Below are 19,181 nucleotides of genomic sequence, written 5' to 3'. Positions count from 1 at the left end.
ATTTTTAATATTCAACAGCTTGTATTATGTATTGGCGGTGATGACAAAATTCAAGTATGTGTTATACAAGGCTTATTTAAGGTTTAAGAATTTTTTTCCTTCTTAATGCTTAATTAAATTTGTCTTCAAAAATTTTTTTTATATTATTCTCAATTTTATAAAATACTATAAAATTATTATTTTTTATTTTTGGACTAAAATACCTTTTATTATCATCTCTTCTCCTCACGCTCCTCATTGCGTTGCTCATTTTACTCCTGTTCATACCCTGGGTCGAGCTGTCCAACCCGGGATGTTTAGCGACAAGGCGACCGACCTCTTCAGGTCCGACTATCCGACCTCTTCTCAAAGAGATCGGCCAAATTGCCAGGAAAGTCCAGTAAAGGGCCCAAATAGAGGAACACGACCCATATCCAAAGGCAGTCCAAGCCTATAGAGATAAAGGCGGTTCCCTTAAAGATAAGCTGGCCTCACCCAAAGATAAGATAAGATAAGATAAGATAACTAACTTATCTTACCTAAGAAGGTCAGCCCACGACCATTATAAATACACTGGAGCACCCAGGTATAACTCATACTCTGATTCTACTAAAAACCTGCTTAATACCCATGCTAACTTAAGCATCGGAGTCCCTTGCAGGTACCCCCCACCCTCCGGTGAGAAGGATCAGCAGCATAGCCAGTCCACAAGTTGAATACAACAGCTCTGGCTGCCACTCACCAGCCGAACACGTCAGCACTGACCAGTACAAGAGATCTCGTCCGAGATTGACCTCCAGTTTCAGGTAACCCTTGAAACATTGGCGCCGTTGCTGGGAAACCTGGAAGTTATCCCATTACCATGGCGGATGACCATGACAACGACCACGATTCAGATCTAGAGGACAGAACGCCGCACAAAAATGCGGACACTACACCAAAAGATACCCCAGAATCTAACGGGAACAAAGACTCACCAAATTCGGGAGCGATAGAGGCGCTTCAAGATCGTTTAAAGCAACTTGAAAAAGAATCCCAACATCAGCGAGAAGCTAGGAAGGATCTACAAAGGGAGATAAGGCGACACCGAGAATTAGAAGGTAAACTTCTAAAACTCGAAGCCAATCTCAAAGCCAAAGCTACTCGATCCACCCCTGAGGACAACTCTCGCAAGGATCAAGATCCATTCACTAGGGAGATCATGAAAACCAAAATCCCTAAGGACTTCAAACTTCCAGATATGACTTTGTACGATGGCACTACAGATTCCGGCCATCATCTCAGCAATTTCAGAAGTAGAATGTATCTCACCGATGCCTCAGATGCAGTTCGCTGCAAAGCCTTTCCAACTACTTTAACAAAGACAGCAATTAGATGGTTCGATAACCTACCTCCTAGGTCCATCTCAAGCTTCGACGACTTAGCCAAGAAGTTTCTGGCCAGATTCTCCATCCAAAAAGATAAGGCTAAACACGCCCCAAGTCTATTAGGAATTAAACTAGGAGATCGGGAAAGTCTTCGCAGTTACATGGAAAGATTCAACAAAACATGCCTGGACATACAAAGCCTACCAACAGAGACCGCCATTATGGCCCTCATCAATGGCTTGCGAGAGGGACCTTTTAGTCAATCTATATCGAAAAAACACCCCACATCTCTGAACGAAGTGCAAGAACGAGCGGAGAAGTACATTAACATGGAGGAAGACTCTCGGCTAGGAGAGACCTCAAAATCCAGATCCACCTATCCCTCCCGGGATAAAGATAAAGAGTCCAAAAAGAAGGAAGATCGACATGGGAAAAAAAATAAAAAATACCACAATTACACCCCTCTTCGGGTGTCCCTTGTGGATGTCTACAGAGAAGTTTGCCACACTGAAAAAATACCCCCAACTCGACCACTCAGAGGCAAAAAAGGAGGAGTTAATCAGACCGAATATTGTGAATACCATCGAATCTGCGAGCATTCCACCAACGAATGTTTTGACTTAAAAAATGTCATAGAAAAATTAGTAAGAGAAGGGAAATTAGATCGGTACCTGGCCACCCGGGACGATGAACAAAGAAAAAGAAGAAGAGATGAAGATGTCGGACGAACCAAGCGATCACCTCGTACACCATAAAGACACGTCCACATGATACACGGCGGATTTGCGGGAGGAGGAATCTCCAAGTCATCTCGCAAAAGATATCTCAAAGAAATATATCATGTCGAGCGGAAAGAGGAAGCACTCGACATCCCCGCGATTACTTTCACTAAAGAAGACGCATCCGGTATCATCTTAGGACACGATGATCTCATGGTCATCACTATTATACTGGCAAACGTAAATCTCCATTTCACACTGATAGACCAAGGGAGCTCCGCCGACATCTTGTTCAAAATTGCCTTCGACAAGCTCGGCCTAGAAGAAAAAGAACTTAGAGCATATCCAAACAGTCTGTTCGGACTGGAAGACACCCCAGTTCAACCACTCGGTTACATATCACTACACACAACCTTCGGAAAAGGAAACCAATCCAGAACACTCAAGATAGACTACATCGTGGTCGACGTAAGTTCAGTCTACAATGCCTTAATAGGTCAGACAACATTGAATCAACTCGGCGCAATAGTCTCAACTCCACATCTATGCATGAAATTCCCAACTACAGAAGGGATAGCTACAATAAAAGCAGATCAGAAGATGGTGTGCCGCTATTACAATGAAAGTCTAAACCTCAGAGGCAGAGGAGACGAAGTCCACACAATCGAACTGGGGGGAGTTCAGAGACGAGAAGAACTCCGCCCACAACCCGAAGGCGAAGTAGAGAAAGTCCAGATCGGAGACATCCCAGACAAAACGACCAATATTGGTACGATTCTAAGAGGAGACATAAAAGAATTACTCGTACAGTTCTTACGAGATAACGTTGATCTCTTTGCATGGAAAGCTGCAGACATGCCAGGCATAGACCCCAAATTAATGTGCCACAAGTTGGCGGTCTACCTGGGGTCTCGGCCAGTACAATAGCGACGAAGAAAGCTCGGACCAGAACGATCCCAAGCTGTGGAAGAACAGGTACAAGCTTTATTGGAGGTAGGATTCATAAGAGAAGTCAAGTACCCACTATGGTTAGCTAACGTCATCTTGGTGAAAAAATCAAACGGGAAGTGGAGAATATGCACCGACTACACTGATCTCAACAAAGCCTGCCCGAAAGATCCTTATCCACTCCCAAGTATCGACGCTCTGGTAGATGCCTCCTCCGGATATAAATACCTCTCGTTTATGGACGCATATTCATGATACAACCAAATCCCAATGTATCCACCCGACCAGGAAAAAACTTCATTCTTAACCCCAAAAGCAAACTACTGCTACGTTGTCATGCCTTTTGGTCTTAAAAACGCGGGAGCTACTTATCAAAGGCTAATGAATAAGGTCTTTTCGGATCATATCGAAAAAATCATGGAAGTCTACGTGGACGACATGTTAATAAAGACACAAAGTGAGGAGACCCTATTGTCCGACCTGGCCCAAGTGTTCGACACTATAAGTAGGCATGGCATGCGACTCAATCCTGTAAAATGCACCTTTGCCGTAGAAGCTGGCAAATTTTTGGGCTTTATGCTCACACAAAGAGTAATTGAGGCTAATCCGGATAAATGCCGGGCTATACTCGACATGAAGAGACCGACTTGTGTCAAAGAGGTACAACAACTCAACGGGAGGTTGGCAACCTTGTCCAGATTTCTAACTGGATCGGCAATAAGATCTCTCCCCTTCTACGCTACTCTAAGGAAGGGAAAAAAGTTTGAATGGACAAAAGAGTGCGAGCAAGCCTTCCAAGATTTCAAAAGATTCCTGGGACAACCACCCATCCTAACTCGGCCACGAGAAGGAGAACCACTCACATTGTACCTCGCAGTAGGAAGTCGGGCAGTAGCTTCAGCACTAGTTCGAGAAGACGACAGTGGGTAACAACCCATATACTTCATCAGCAAAGCATTACAAGGGTCCGAGCTGGACTACCAAAAAATAGAAAAGTTTGCATATGCCCTCATACTGACATCTCGATGACTTCGTCAATACTTCCAAACCCACACCATTATGGTTCGGACTAACCAGCCCATAAAAGGGATTTTACAAAAAACAGACCTAGCAGGCAGAATCTTGCAATGGACAGTCAATTTGTCCAAATTTGATCTTCAATACGAAGCTCGGACAGCCATCAAGTCACAATACCTGGCCGACTTCATCGCAGAATTTACGGACACCCCGAAACCCCCACATAATGGAGTATCTACGTGGATAGTTCCTCAAATAAAACCGGAAGCGGCGCAGGTGTGATGATTGAAAGCGACTAAGGAACCCAAATCAAACTCTCCCTCAAATTCGGGTTCCCTGCCTCAAATAACCAAGCAGAATATGAGGCACTACTAGTTGGTTTGAAGCTGGCCAGAGAGGTTGGAGCTCAAAAGCTTATCATCTTCAGCAATTCGCAAGTCGTCACTTCACAAATAGCAGGAAGCTACCAAGCCAGAGAACCCACCATGAAAAAATATTTGGACAAAACCAGGGAACAGCTTGGACAACTAGGAGAATATGAAGTCCGTCACATACCCCGAGAATAGAATGCCCGAGCTGACGCACTCTCAAAACTAGCCAGCACCAAACTAGGGGGCAACAATAAAAGCCTCATCCAAGAAATGCTGCATGCTCCATCAATCTCGGAAGAAGAAAAAATCCTAGCCATAACAGGTCAGGATCAAGGATGGATGACCCCCATAATTAACTACCTCAAAACAGAAACACTCTCCACAGATGAAAATGAGGCAAAGAGGTTAAAACGGGAGGCACAACACTACACTATCATAAATAATACTCTATACAAAAGAGGGATTTCAATACCATTGTTAAAATGTGTGCCGACTTCCAATACAAGGGAAGTTCTAGAAGAAATACACAGTGGCATTTGTGGCAACCATCTCGGAGCACAAGCACTTACAAAAAAAGTACTCCAGGCAGGATTTTATTGGCCAACTCTATAAAAGGAGGCCACAGAGTTCGTAAAGACATGTCCACCATGTCAAAAACATGCCAACTTTCACATCGCCCCGCCAGAGGAGCTCATCAGTGTAACCTCACCTTGGCCATTTGCAAAATGGGGACTCGACCTTCTCGGACCCTTCCCTCAGGGATCGGGACAAGTTAAATTCCTCATAGTAGGGGTAGACTATTTCACAAAGTGGATCGAGGCAGAACCCCTAGCTAACGCCACTGCTCAAAGAAGTCAAAAATTTCTATATAGAAATATTGTCACAAGGTTCGGGGTTTCATACTCCATCACCACAGACAATGGTACCCAATTCACAGATGCAGGCTTCAGAAAGTTAGTGGCCGACTTGAACATAAAACACCAGTTCACTTTCGTAGAACATCCCCAAGCTAATGGATAAGCTGAAGCTGCCAATAAGGTCATATTGGCCGGACTAAAACGAAGATTACAGGACGCAAAGGGAGCCTGGGCTGAAGAGCTCCCACAAGTTCTATGGGCATATCGAACAACACCGCATTCCACCACAAAGAAATCACCCTTCCGATTAGCATACGGAATGAAAGCAATGGTCCCAGTAGAGATCGAAGAAGGATCGCCCAGAGTGATCCACTATAATGAAGAAGCCAACTCCCAACTTCAAAGGGAAGAACTCGACCTACTTCCAGAAGTCCAAGAAAGAGCTCGGATCAGGGAAGAAGCACTAAAGCGTCGAATGGCTTTGAGATATAATCAAAAGGTAGTGCCATAAGGTTTTGCTGAAAACGACCTCATCCTAATCCGAAATGATATCGAAACAACTCAACCTGGAGAAGGAAAGCTGGCAGCAAACTGGAAAGGACCCTACCGAGTCGTAGAAGTACTTGGGAAGGGCTACTACAAACTGTCCGAACTCGATGGACGAGAGCTTCCTAGGTCGTGGCACGCTTGCAACCTAAGAAGGTACTATAGTTAGGGATGATAAAGGATTTTGGCATAAGGTACACTCTTTTTCCTGAAAAGGTTTTTTAATGAGGCACCAAGCCAAGACCTACTAATTATCCGACTTAACGGATAAAAAACTCCCGCATGTATATATTTGCATTTTTCTTTTTGAATAAAATATGTTTAGATATTCTACAAATCCTCAAGACGCATTAATCTGAAACATTCATCGTCCGATTATAAAGCAACAGATCGGCAGAAAGTAAAAGTCAAATTCACTGTACGATCACGATAAAGACCAACAGAGATGAAAACCAAATTCATCAAAAGGTCGACCAAACGAGGATTGAACCCAATTTCTACAAATCGACAAAGATGAAAACAGAATAATGCAAGAAGTTATCGAAAGTGATCCAGAGAAAAGACCTAACGAGGTCTTAATAAAATGGATTGCTAAATAATAACTTAAAGACTGGCCGACGTCAAGAAGTCAGACCAGTCGCAGTAACCAAAGTTATAAGTAAGTCCCTGGAAAGAGGTATAGCCAACCCTATAAAAGAGGATTGCTATAACTTAGAAGAGATCGACATGACGAAGTCAGTCTCCTACAAAGCGTAAAAGTTATGAAAGTAATCCCTGAAAGAGACCTGAACAAGGTCTAAGAAAGAGGATTACAAAAATAACTTAGAAGAGATCGACGTGACGAAGTCAGTCTCCTACAAAGCGTAAAAGTTATGAAAGTAATCCCTGAAAGAGACCTGGACAAGGTCCAAGAAAGAGGATTACAAAAATAACTTAGCGTAAAAGTTATGAAAGTAATCCCTGAAAGAGACCTGAACAAGGTCTAAGAAAGAGGATTACAAAAATAACTTAGAAGAGATCGACATGACGAAGTCAGTCTCCTACAAAGCGTAAAAGTTATGAAAGTAATCCCTGAAAGAGACCTGAACAAGGTTCAAGAAAGAGGATTACAAAAATAACTTAGAAGAGATTGACATGACGAAGTCGGTCTCCTACAAAGCGTAAAAGTTATGAAAGTAATCCCTGAAAGAGACCTGAACAAGGTCCAAGAAAGAGGATTATAAAAATAACTTAGAAGAGATCGACATGACGGAGTCGGTCTCCTACAAAGCGTAAAAGTTATAAAAGTAATCCCTGAAAGAGACTCGAGCAGGGTCCAAAAAATGGATTACAAAATAACTTAGAAGGGCCCGACGTGACGAAGTCGGCTTAAAACATAAAAGTTATAAAAGTAATCCCTGAAAGAGACTCGAGCAGGGTCCAAAAAGTGGATTACAAAATAACTTAGAAGTGCCCAACGTGACGAAGTCGGCCCAAAACATAAAAGTTATAAAAGTAATCCCTGAAAGAGACCTGAACAAGGTCCAAGAAAGAGGATTACAAAATAACTTAGAAAGACCCGACATGACGAAGTCGACCTCCATAAAATGCTAAAGTTATAAAAAGTAACACCTGGCAGAGACCTCATAAAGGGCCCAAACAAAACAGGATTACTAGAAATAACTTCAGAAGCCAAAAAGGAATCAAAGCCACAAGCAAAAAATACAAGGGCAATCCAAAGAGGTCGAGCAACAGGGCTCCAGCACTACCAAAAACCTAAAATGGGTACCGAGGTAGATAAAGACCGACATGATATTAAAGGCATGAAGTTATAATAAGAACAAGCTCAAAGAGGCTACCTAAGTCATCCCCAAGAACTTGGAAGCTATTTCTTGTTTTTCAAAAAAATAAGTTGCTAAACAAGCAACTAAAAGAGTGTCAACAGTCATCAAAAGACCATTTACAAAAATATAAAGTTCAAAAGCCCGCAAACAGGGCCATACGCAAATATACCAAGAATAACTAAAGAGGATCCAGAGGTTTCCCAGAAGCTGCATCAACATGGGGCGAAGGAGGACGAGTCTGGAGGGGCACAGCATCCACTGTCCCATCCTCCCGGTTCAAGATTTGACAGTCAGGTTCTGACTCAATTCCGGCTGAAGGAGCTGAAGGAGTCGGCACGACAAAAGCCTTGGTAGCAGGCGCAGGAGGAGGTTCAACATCATCATCATCAGGGTCGTCAGGAACAATCCTACCGTCCCTCACAACATTGTCAAGACTAAAGAGAGTAAGGTCGAGCTCGGGCGCCAGAACCCGAACCTGCTCCCTTAAGTTCTCATAAGCAGCAGTCACGCTGCCCACAAGGTGACCCTGGAGCTCGATATAATCATCCCGGGCAGTCTCTAACTCACTCCTGAGACGCACCACTTCTCTATAGGCCGAAACATAGCTATCCTTGTGCCTCAATGCTGTGTCTTCAGCCAACTTCACAGAAGCCGCCAAGGCCACAGAACTAGCCTTTTCACCCTCTAATTCTTTCTCCACCTTTGCCAACTTTACCTCCAGCTCCTCCTTCAAACCCCTTATTCTATCAAACTCCGACTTAGCCTCCATCATGAAAGATTTTATAGCATGAACCGGGATACCCTGAGCAGTTCGAAAAAGAGCCGCACCCATATGAGCCATCTTCACACTACTTCTGGTTATGAACTCTAGGTGATGAAGAATGGACACATCATCCATTGGAAGGCCTCCATAGGGGGCAATCTGCTGGTTGACAAACTTGACGGCATCAAAATCAGGGGCATCAAGGTTAAATGGCTCAGATGTTTTTTGCTTTTTCGGAGGAGGAGCACCAGAACCAGCAGCTGAAGTTTGTGGAGGGTCAGCCAGACGAACCCGAGGAGTGGGGATCACCCTCTTCGGCCCAGGTGAACTCGGCACGGGTGGCTTCACCTGAACCTGAGAAGATCCCTCTCCTGCCACCTTGGCCGACATGTTTTTAGCAGCAGCAGCCTTCCTTGCCTTCTTGAAGGCCTTCATGGAGTCATTATTTTTAGACATCTCTGAAAAACAGAATCAACCACAGTAATGGGTTACAATCACAAAAAGAGGAAGCAAAGCTAAAAACAAGGATAAAAACAAGTCAGACAGTACCCAACGCAGTTTGGACCAGGGACGGGTCCCCCAAAGACTTTTTGGTATCAAGGTGGGGAGGTTCCCCCCATATATCTTCAAGAACAATTACAAAAGCCCGCTCGACCTCGTCAAGCATCTCCCAAGTATAACGAGACACTGTCACATTCTTTTTCCATTCTAGAGGAAAAGCAGGCTCATCATTCTCATCAAGAAAAAAGGGGCGGGCCCCCTCAACAGCTCAAACTTTAAAGAAATAGTTCTTAAAGTCCTTAAAGGACTCATCATACATAGCAAAAACTTTATGTCCCTGGGCAGATCTAAAAGAAACCCAAGAAGCTTTCTTTTTGGAAGAAGCCCCGGGCTTGGCCGAAACAAAAAGATAGAGGAAAAGGGTCTGAGAAGGTGTGACACCTAACTCTTGACAAAGCAGCTGAAAGATCTTGACAAAACCCCAGGAATTCGGATGAAGCTGGGACGGGGCAACGTTACACGACCACAACAAGTCGGTCTCAAAAGCAGTAAAGGGAAAGGTAATGTTCAACTGGCTGAAGAAATATTCATAGGCATAGAAGAAGGGACGCTCCCCCTCGACCGAGGTTGGAAAACAAACCCTCTCGTCAGAGTCAGGTGCTACAAGCTCATAATCCCTCTCTTGGACACCACTACCATAAACCCTATGATGTTTTCTCAGCTCTACACAAAACTCAGCATCCACCACAGAAACACACATTAAGACAAGGGAGTCCAGCTAATCGGACATCCCCTCAGGAACTTTAGAAGACATCTCTACAATATTTTGGCGAGAAGACATGGCCAACTAGTCCTACAACCAAAGAAAAGATGAATTACTAAAATTACTCAAGAACAGACAAATAACTCAGACGGCAAAAATAAAAACAACAGATTGCAGACTCAGCAGTAAAAAGGAAAGCCCCAGGACACAACCCAAAGGACCAGGGGCATCCTTTGGGGGCAATAACAGAGTGAAGAACCCACACCCTCTCCCAAAAAAAGAAAGCAACCCTTTTTCTTTTGGCATTGAAGTTTTTTAACAAAGTCATCAAAGGAAAAAAGCAGCTAAAATAAAGGACAAAAAATGGACATCAAAGATGCAACCTTTTTCTTGAAGAATTAAAAGCCGAAGCCATTATCCCAAAAAAGCAACAGCAAGGACAGTAAAACGGGCAAAGCTCTAGGAAAACCCTAATCATCAGGAGGAATACCAGAAACATGCATCATAGCAACCAAACGGAACAGAAGCCAAAAAATACATCACAATGACAAACAAACACAAAGACCACAAAAAGGTTCAAGCTTTACAACATACAATCAAAGTTTTTCCAGAAAAATGACGAGAACAAGAAAGTAAGAAAAAACCAACCTGGAAAAAGCAGAAAGTCTCGAGAGAAAGTTGAAGAGAGGAGCAGAATCTGGAATCGCCCTTCCACAGCCAGAAGGAAACAATAACCAAGCAATGTCGCAAGGAAAGAGGCGAAAGCTACAAACTCCAGGCGAAAACAGAAAAAGAGAAAGAACAGGGAGGTTACGGAGAAGAGAAACCGTTTTTCTGAAATATGAAATTCAAAATAAAGAGGCTAAGAGAAACGGGGCAATTAAAACTAATTAATGAGGGTATTAAACCCTCGCACGTTCCCAAGAACAGAGCGCTAATACAAAAGCGTGCGCTTTCAGAAGAAAACGTTCCACATTCAAAAAGGAAGATTCTACAAAGAAAGAAGTCGACAAATGCTCGAGTTCGGCTTCACCCGAGAAGGATCGAAGTCCTAAGACTAAGACTCGATCTCAAAAAGAAAGACCGAGCTCGAGCAGGGACACTGTTCATACCCTGGGTCGAGCTGTCCGACCCGGGATGTTTAGCGACAAGGCGACCGACCTCTTCAGGTCCGACTATCCGACCTCTTCTCAAAGAGATCGGCCAAATTGCCAGGAAAGCCCAGTAAAGGGCCCAAATAGAGGAACACGACCCATATCCAAAGGCAGTCCAAGCCTATAGAGATAAAGGCGGTTCCCTTAAAGATAAGATGACCTCACCCAAAGATAAGATAAGATAAGATAACTAACTTATCTTACCTAAGAAGGTCAGCCCATGACCATTATAAATACACTGGAGCACCCAGGTATAACTCATACTCTAATTCTACTAAAAACCTGCTTAATACCCATGCAAACTTAAGCATCGGAGTCCCTTGCAGGTACCCCCCACCCTCCGGTGAGAAGGATCAGCAGCATAGCCAGTCCACAAGTCAGATACAATAGCTCCGGCCGCCACTCACCAGCCGGACACGTCAGCACCGACTAGTACAGAAGATCTCGTCCGAGATCGACCTCCAGTTTCAGGTAACCCTCGGAACAACTCCTATCACCTTTACTACATCTACTGCCACTTACATTACCACAGCTTCATTTTTCATTCACCACTACACCTGCACACACTCCCATCATAGCAATACCCATTCACCATTGCTTCTTTCCATAGTAAAATTGAAAGCAAGAAAGGAAAAAATTGAAAAGAGGGAAAAGAAGGCATGACGAAAATGAAAGATGCTCCTACCCAGAGAGAGAGAGAGAGAGTTGTGTATAGTTGCCGCTATTGCTGCTGTTGAAGGCTATCGCCGTGCTCTATCTCAGCCCTGTTTATCATCGCTGTTAGAATGTGATGGAGTTGTCGCCGAAGAAGAACGTTAGCGAACAACAGTGTCCTTTCTCGCTGAAATACAAATTTTGAAGTACTTCATGTTTTTGTATCTCTAGCTAGTTATTATCAGTGTAGCCAACACAATTTACTTCAGATGTATTTTCATAATAAATTCTATCATTTAAAGTATGTTTGATGTAATGAATTCTTTTTCTTGCTTGCAAATGGTTAAAACAATGCGTCTCCATAAATCTGCTTAGCAATCTAACTCCAAACACAATATTTGGTATAATTGCAATAAAGACTCAAATTGGATATATGACTGATGCATGAGTATCTTTTCTTTATTTTCTATTCATTTTAGATATGAATTTATTGAGTTTCAACTAGATTTTAGTGTTTGAAGCCTCTTTAGATACTACTTTGAGTCGCTCTGGTGTCTTAATTATTTCAGGTGAAGTTTGGATCGATCTGGTAGAGTTCGTGTGCAAGAAAAGAGAAGAATTCTGAATATGCCAAGTTGGCACTAAATGCATACCTGGGCGTTTGGCACCAGGAGCCCTGTGATGTATGCCAAGCCTCTGCCACTAGGGACGCTAAACTCCAAATTGGCGTTTAGCGCCAGAAAGTCAGAAACAAAGGAGAAGCCACTTCCATCAGGGGTGCTAAACACCAAAACCTGGCGTTTAGGCCAGAAAGACGGAATTGAAATTGGAGTTTCTGCCACTTGGGGTGTTAAATGCCGAATCTGGCGTTTAGCGCCAGCAGCACGGATCAACCTCACCCAAAGGAGCATCTTTTATTGGATTTGGTTTTTAATTATTATATTTTATTTTGTTTTAAGTATTTCTAGTCCCAAACACAATCTTTTGGGGTTTAGTAATTATTAATTTATTTTATTTTCAAATCAAAATTAGGTTAGATATAAAAGGGAAAAGATTTCACCTTCGGGGGATCTCTCTCCTCTTCGACCTCATTCTAGTTTTTGTACACCTTTGAACCCTAGTTTTTTCTCGGAGTCATGAGCAACTAAACCTCCTTGGTTAAGGTTAGGAGCTCTGTTTATTCTATAGATTAATACCATTGCCATCTTATGAATTTGAGTGTATTGAAAAATAACTCTTATTCTACATGAATTCTTGTTGATTCTTGGAAAAGTTATCTGACTTGAACACTAGCTTTAAAGTAAATTCCTCCTAAACCACTAATTGTTTAGACTTACTGAGATACGTGACATACAATCCTCTTATATTTGGGTAATTAGGGTTTTTGTAGTTAATAAACTAGAATTGAACCTAACTCTTTAATCTATATTAAGTGACCAAAGAATTGGCGGTTGATTAGGTTAGAGGAGACTAAATCACTAAGAAAATAGGGTTTAGTCCATTACAGTTTGTCATGTATTAAATCTTGCATGATTAAACTAGTTGGTAAGAAATATTGATACGGAAATTATAAACTCAATATCTGTAGAACTACCGGCAAGTGCACTGGGTCATATCAAGTAATAAAACTCACGGTGAGTGAGGTCGATCCCACGAGGATTAACTGATAAAGCAAGCAATAGCTAATTGATTATTCTAGTTAGACGGTTCAAAATTGAGTGATGAGCAAACAAGAAATGTAGATGACTTAAAGAAAAAGTAAATAGAAGCAATAAAATGACAAGAAAGTAAATGACATGAATGTAAAGAACAAGAGAGTAAAGTGCTGGAATTAAATTGCAAGAAATATAAAATACCGGAAAGTAAAGTGCAAGAAAATAAAGTGTAAGAAAGTAAATAACTAGAATTAAGAATGAAAAGAACATTGGGATCAAGAGATATTGCATTCTCAAGATCAATAAATTTCATCTCCTCTTTAATCATGCATTCATTGATCTCTTGGCAAATCATAAGTAATCAAACTCCAATCTCTTGGTGATTTGATTTCTCTTAACTTGATCAATTGTCAATCTCTTGATCTAATTACTCATGAGAAGAGATGAAGAGTGGTCTCTGATTTAGAGCCACATAATTTCATGAATCAAGTTGTGGGATGATTATATGTCACGTATCAATCCCAAACCCAATTTCATAACCATTGTGAGAAAGAACTTCAAGCATCAATTCCATGATCCTTTCTCAAGTTCACATGGAATTCAAGTTGGATTCAATTTCTTTCTCAAGATAATTGAATCCTTGGGATGAAGAACGAAGATTCTTTCTAAAGAAACAATGAAAGAAGAATTGAAGATGAAGAATGAAAATAAATCAATTCAATAAATTGCAATAGAGCTCTCTTTCCCAATGAAAAGAATTAGAGACTCATAACTAAATATTTACAAAAATGGGTAAGAAAGAAAATGAAAGAGAAAAAGAGAATGAGTGTGAGAAGAGAGGGTCGGAAGATTCCCTTCCAAGTGGTGTATCAAATGATGAAATTAAGGCTCTATATATTTATAAGCTATCTAAAATTACAAATTCAAATGAAATTCAAATTATAATTAAATAAAAAAGTCCTAACTAATTTTAGATAATTCTTGTGGTCTTAATTGGTTGAAATTTTGGACTTGTTTGCATAAATTAAGAGTGGACCTTGAGAAAATAAGTAGACCAAATTGAAGGCTCTAGGGGTAGCTTGTAATAACACTTCCAAATATGCTTCAGGGGAGTGTCGAACTGTTGTTTTATGAAAATATACCCTAATGTGATATGAATTTTAGTGTGTTGTTTTATGAATTTTATAATATCTTGTTTTTTATTTTTTATGTTGTACTCCAGCTTAAAATAATTAAACTTAAATCTTGTGTTATTTTTTTTATCAATAAAAGTTCTCTTGTGTCGGTAATATTTTTGTGTGGATATGCGGATTTGCGGATCGGATCTGCGGATATTACTGCCAAATTCGCAATCCGATCCTACCACAGTGCAGATCGAATCCGATCCGATCCGATGGCTCTGCGGATCGAATAATATCCGTAAAATTCAGATCGAATGCAGATAATTACCGCGGATATGTGGGTATTATTCGATTCGTGTGCAGCCCTATCTTCCATTATTAGTTGGTGGCCCATTCATGCTTCAATTAAATGGCTTCATGCATGCATAATTATTAACGTCTTATAATATTGCATGATTCGTTTAGTTCAATGATATTAGCGCCTTATGCATGCTTTCTCATGGGCCACGCTTTCAAAAGTATGGTCTAAGGCTCAAAACGTGGTCTAAACTTCAAAGCGTGTTAAAAAAATTTTTATATATTTTTTTAGCTTGTTTTATACTTTTTGTTTCTTTTTCTATTATTTCCTACAAAATTTATCAAATCAAAAAATTAAAGCAATATCCATTTTAAACACCAAAACACTCCATAATTAAGTATTATGAATTAATTTTTATATGAAAAATCACACAAAAATACAACATGATACTCATACATCACAACACTAAACTTAAACTTTGCTTGTCCTCAAACAAATAAAGAATCATGCAATACAATTTGATAATCCAAGTTGAGAAGAGTAGCAATTAAATGTTCATGGTTGGTTAGTTCACTATGCATGCAACAATCACAAAAAAAATCAAATAATTAATGTTTCTATCTAGCTCACTTTATGAAATCTTTTCTTTATATTCTTTCCTTGAAATAAGCTTTTCATTTTTTTCTTAATTAGCTTAGCTTCTTGGGTGCTTTACACCATTTGTTTTTACCTTCGACTCTAAATGCTTTGTTTTCAAATATTACCACTTGATACATAAGGACCACAAGCATATAACTAGAGAATGATTTAAGCTCATTTGTTTCTTTTCTTTAATCTCTAATCATTGATACTCAGAGTCTTGAGTTTTGAGAGAGTGCTTTGCACTTGAGTTTAGCCTTGACTCTAAATATTTTATTTTCATCTTTTTTGCTTGATACATAAACACCACAAGCACTTGACTAATGATTTGTCATTGGTACTCAGCGCCTTCAACTTTCTCATTCTTTCTCCTTTTCTTTACTTGATTTAATTGATTTGCTTCTTCAACGTTTTCCAAATTTCAAAAATTTCATAAAATGTTCTAGATGAAAACTTTAATTAAACAAATTCAAATGTAATTGAACAAAAATAGTCATGCTAGCTTCCTAATACTTATATGCTCATGCTAACTTCTTCTTTAATTACTTTATTTGTTTATGATCATGATACTTTAATTGCTTTGACTTACAAATTTCAAGATGGTAATTATAATGTAAAAGCAAACTATGCTTATCAAGAAGGAAGAACACACATGCATATAGAAGAAATAGAAGACAATCATGCAATTGAATATACAGGAAACAAATGAGAGGAAAAGGAACTTAACCACCTTGTAGATCTTCATCATTGTTATTATCATTTTTCTCCTATTCTTTCCCTTCCACACCAAATTTAGAATGATTGCTTGTCTTCAAGCAACAAATAAAACAGTGGTTATTAAATTTATGATTAATCATGAATGTCTTCAAGAAGAGATGTGAGTAATGCATGTGTTTAAGCAAGCAAAATTAAAGATAGTAATAAAAGCACAAGACATAGAGACAATGTGATTGCATTAATAAGTGGGTTGTGCATAGTATATTATGTAAGAATCGCAATTAATTAACTGCTTAATCTCTTAATTTAATTATCCAAAATAGGTTCCAAAAATTTAGAATGTTAATTAAAAAATTTAAATATAATTTTTAGTCTCAGCAGATTTTTCTGAATTGAAAAATGTAATTCTGATCATTTTTTAATATTTTTTTGAATTACATCCATCTAATTTACCGTTTAGGAATTAATTAATGAAGAAATACAAATCAAAACTCAAAATACACACCATGTTCGTGATCAAAAGTTCAAAACTTAACCATCATTTACCATTAGTTCTGACTATACTGATCTGTTCAATCCAATTTATTAAAAATCAATCACCTAATTGATTTGGTTTCAATTAGCTTTTTTACTAGCTTTACTAGCTCCAGTAAAAAAAATTAGTAAAGTTGGGAGTCAGTATTTTTTATTTAAAATCTAATTTAACAATAAAAATAAAATAAAATGATATTTTATGCAACAAAAACTATTTTATCATATCTAATTTAACCATAGTTAAATTTTGGTAAAATCTGTAAATTTTTAAATTGACTAATTTTCATAATCAGTGTAATTTTCATAACCTTATTATAAAGTTGGACAAAGAAAAATTACCAAGACAAGTGTTATTTTAGGTTTGCCCTACTTAATTATACTACTATTATATTTAGGCACGCAGTAATTATATGTTAGAAATTTAGAAAGCAGATTGCAAGTTGTCGACTGCAAATTAGGTACAATGAACATGTCAAAAATAGGCAAAGATCACTCGTACAAAGTGCATTGTAATGTCACTGTCACGAATCTAAGGTTTTTAATTAATTATTGTTATAATTCAGACAGAGGATCTAGTGAATTTGGTCAAAATTTGGCTTTCTAATTGAAGATTATTAAGTCAAATCTCACTTCCTACTATAACTATTACTTAAAAACTCTAAGTGCATACTGTACTCGTTGATTAATCGTTATGTGTATATGGTTACATACTATTTGATCAGCACAAGTTAATGATGCATGGTGGTTATGGAAAAAATTGGAGACCTTCACTTACATGTATCAATAATTGACTTAATCTTGTTCCATCTATAGTTGAAAAATTAAATGAGCTTATATATACTAGTAATATTAAAGGATAAATATGTCAGAAGTAGCAAAATATAGAGAAGGATAAGCTTTACTAGTATCAAATTTTTATTAATTGGATGCACAATAGAAGATTTCGATCACACAATTAATTCTTCTTAATTCTCTTTCTATCCCTTATTGTTACAAATAATCCCAATAAAAGATTAATACTAAAGCAAACCAAATAGTACAAATCAAAATAATCATGAACCAATTTGAAATATAAAAAGTGTTAGAATCTCAATACAATCTTAGAGAACAAACTCGGTCAATGAAATAACAAAAAAGAGAAACTTAATAAAGTCTTGAACAGAGCACTTTTTTTTTGTGCAAAGGTCTTAAACAGAACAATAAGAAACAAAAAATGTGATTAACAAAGCACAGAAGCTAAGCTTAGTAACTACAAATTCTAAAAAAATGTAACTATATAAGTAAACACGCAAAGTCCATATATAATATCTCCATCAATTTTCATACTTGGAAAATTGCCCAAAATCCTATCTTATGTAAATCAAGTTCTCTAAGAATAATTAGTATATAAACGAGCCAAGGTATCTAACTGCAAAAACTAATTAAGTACCAATTTCAACTTTCACATAAATAATAATACAAAGGAATAACAGAGGAATTCATCGTTGATGATGATGGACAGAGGTATTATACTATAATATTTGTTATCTTTTGGAAGATAAACTTGCAATCTGCTAATTAATCGTACTGAATCAAATCCCTAACTCGAAATCGCTTCAATTAGCCACAATTTATAGAAGATATACCCAAATTCATGTTTAGAACTCTGAACCAATAATGAAAACCACAAGAAAAGCTCAATGTGGAAGAACAAACCGGTGAAAGTGGGAGGTAGCGATAGCTAGGATTCGCGCACTGGAGAGGACGGTGTCGGGATTTCACGCACCGCCAGTGAGATGCTCAACTTCGTCGCTGGTGATGGAACCACGGTTGGCCGCTGCGCGATTCGACGGCGAAGACGAAAGCGCCGAGTGGAGCAGATGGTACGCGGCTCTGCTCCCGCTCGTGTTTGGCGCGCTACCAAAATGAAGTGACGGGTTTCTGCAAATTTGGGGGGAGGAGGGTTTCAATTAATGGCAGTAAAGTAAATGGGGGAATTGAATTAAGGAATTGAATCTCACCTGGCAGAAGTTTCTGGGTGTACTCGCGGGTAGGTTGCGCCAGAGGGAGGTTGGGTGCTCTTCGCGCCTCTGCTCGTGCTTTCGTTCGCGCCAAGAGGTTAAGTGAAATCAGGAGGGTTAGTATGAAGATATATACACCTGGCCCGGTTTTTATCCGGTTTTCACCCGGTATAATTGTGGCCCGAAAATGTATTGGTTTCATCGGGTTCGGGTCTAATAAATAGACCCGGTGTATATTTCGGGCCGGGTCTGGGTCACATCAAACCCGGCTTCACCCGGCCCATGTGCACCCCTATCAGGAGGGTTAGTATGAAGATATATACACCAAATTCGAGGCGGTTCGGACTACACGGCCGATATTCAGGAAGGTTTAGCGGTACCTACCAGACCGCCAATGATCTTTGCCGGGATCTTCTCAACTAGCGTCGTTTTTGGCATGGGCCGTTGTTTCTCCGCCGCTAGGTTCTGCATCTGTTGTAGTGCCCTCTTTCATTCTTTTGTTTCGTGCTTCCCTTTAAACGCTCAAATTTTGTTATCCATTGAAGATATAAAAGGATCCATGAATCTAGCCAACATACCTGTAAGTAAATATTATTGAGGCAATGTACACAGGCATTTGATAATTTTTTAAAAAGAATATACTGTACTAACTTGTAATTTTGTAATTAATTAATACACCACTTGCTTAACTACCACTAGGTGCCATTTGCATATTTAATTACTAATTTGATTATAAATGCATAAATGCCACCGAA

At 39.4% G+C, this 19,181-nt stretch overlaps 1 long non-coding RNA gene across 1 annotated transcript; it reads right to left on the bottom strand.

The window, feature by feature from the left end:
• LOC110267509 lies at window positions 17,928-18,902 on the bottom strand. The gene is made up of 3 exons (XR_002355234.1): window positions 18,752-18,902; window positions 18,427-18,564; window positions 17,928-18,346 (listed from the first exon to the last, which is right to left on the bottom strand). It is a non-coding gene; the product is annotated as an uncharacterized LOC110267509 (long non-coding RNA).

The sequence above is a fragment of the Arachis ipaensis genome, chromosome B02, assembly GCF_000816755.2.
Source record: "Arachis ipaensis cultivar K30076 chromosome B02, Araip1.1, whole genome shotgun sequence".
NCBI classification, from domain to species: Eukaryota; Viridiplantae; Streptophyta; class Magnoliopsida; order Fabales; family Fabaceae; genus Arachis; species Arachis ipaensis.
Note: the sequence above shows the minus strand (reverse complement) of the source record. Positions and strands in the feature narration are given on the sequence as shown.